Below are 2,058 nucleotides of genomic sequence, written 5' to 3' on the forward strand. Positions count from 1 at the left end.
CTTCCCCTTGGGTAAGGGAACAAATTCCATGCTGGGGTCATTAAGAAAGGGAATAAGAATGACACTGTTAATATTGTGATGCCCCTAGAGGCTGCCACATTTGAAACACCATGTACAATTCTGGTTCTCCCCCCCCCCCCCCAAAAAAAAAAAAAAAAGAGAATCAAGATCAAAAGGTGACGGCTATAATGTTTAAGCTTGCAAAAAAGGCAATTCAGGGGGACCATAACTGACAGTTCTAAAATGATGCACGGTGTGGAGAAAGAATAGTTTGCCACAGTATGAAAACCAGTGGCTGTCCAATGAAACTGATTGACAGTAGAATGGACAAAAGCAGGTACATTTTTACACACTGCATAACTAGCCTGTGAAATTCGTTGCCACAAGGCTTTGAAGGCTTTAAAAGGAGGTTGGGCAGATTCATGGAAGTCAGCTCTATCAATGGCAACTAGTCATGATGACTATGTTACCCTGCATATGCCCAATCTCGTCTGATCTTGGAAGCTAAGCAGGGTCAGGCCTGGTTAGTACTTGGATGGGAGACCGCCTGGGAATACCGGGTGCTGTAGGCTTATGCCATAGTCTTTCGAGACTGAAGTTTGCCAACCATGATGACTATGTGATACATGCTGATTTTCTTATCAGTTGACACTTGCTGACCCCAAGTTTGGAAAGGCATAAGTAAGTAATAGAGATTAATGGGTATCAAGCAGAAGAGCATGACACTGTGTGACTGAATGATGGCAGAACACGACAAAGCTGCACCACACAGAAACAGCTTTCAGTTCATTCTAGTAATCCTGAATTGCCAAACCTCTCTGAAGCGACTGTCACAACCATACTAATTGTGCAGAACAGGCAATGAGATCTTTTGCTGGTTGGCAACCTTCAGTCTCGAAAGACTATGGTATAAGCCTACAGCACCTGGTATTCCCGTGTGGTCTCCCATCCAGGTACTAACCAGACCTGACCCTGCTTAGCTTCCAAGATCACACAAGATCAGGGATGTGCAGGGTAACAGTTGCATGAACCAATGATCTTTTGCTACATCTTTTTTTCCCTAAAGAAACCAGAACATTTTATTTCAGTCCCCAGAAGGATGAAACATTTATCATCGAATATAAACATGATGCATAGAAATTGGAATCACATGAAGTCCTCCCTAATGGCCATTGCCAGCCATCAAAGAAACCAGCTCTTGCACATTGCCAGCTGGCTGTTTCAGACAACACAGAAACACTGTAATGACAAATGTATGACACCAGGCAGTTAAACTGAAGTCCTCCAGGTTTCAGGTTCTTTGAACATGAAGGCTGTCTGCAACTGAGTGAGGATAAGGACCACAGTCCCCTTGTTGCTCATGCCTGTGAGAAAGGCCGATCTGGAAGCTTTTATAGGGGGTCAAGGAGTATCACCTGGCCCACTACTGGCATTCTGATGAAGTGGCCTGAAAGGCTTGAGTAAAACAGTGAGTTGAAGGATGAGCACCCAAACATCTGTCTTCTGTCTCTTTTAGCCTGCTGCCAATGCAGCCACTCCAGTTGACACTCCAATCCTCTTCTCATTTAGAAGAGAACTGAGGCAGTGGCAGCCTCCCTCCAGAAAAGAAAAACTGGATTCCCACCTACCCAACTGCTTAAGAAAGCTGCCAAGTGGCCCAGGAAATGGAGAGGGAGAGGTACAACTGCCAACCCTCCCATCCCTGCACTATCTCCCCCACAAAGGTTGTATTTTAAATGAAGAGCAAAGCATACCAGGAGTGCCCTTAACATGCACCTCCCTTACTGTTCCTTTGAAGCAGGACCCACGCAGAGGAAGAAAATGGTGCAAAAAGGTAAGGGGAGGCAGCAATCAAGCTCTGACCTGACCTGACCCATCCTGGTCTATTGTGGTGAAAAGGCTTCCTTACTACTCTGTCTGGTCTCCTTGTGTTTCCCTCCTTATGCTGGTGTGGGAGACAGTCCATCATGAGCACAGATTGTTCAGTACCTGGCTTATTTTGACAACGGAATGCTTGGAACATGGTATCACCACAAGCGCATTTGAAACCGTGTGGCT

At 45.6% G+C, this 2,058-nt stretch overlaps 1 pseudogene; it reads left to right on the forward strand.

Annotated features, from left to right (window-relative positions):
* The first annotated feature begins 453 nt into the window (after positions 1-453).
* On the forward strand, positions 454-572 carry LOC136642381 (5S ribosomal RNA; annotated as a pseudogene).
* The last annotated feature ends 1,486 nt before the right edge of the window (positions 573-2,058 follow it).

Source organism: Tiliqua scincoides, chromosome 2 (genome assembly GCF_035046505.1).
Source record: "Tiliqua scincoides isolate rTilSci1 chromosome 2, rTilSci1.hap2, whole genome shotgun sequence".
Lineage (NCBI taxonomy): Eukaryota > Metazoa > Chordata > Lepidosauria > Squamata > Scincidae > Tiliqua > Tiliqua scincoides.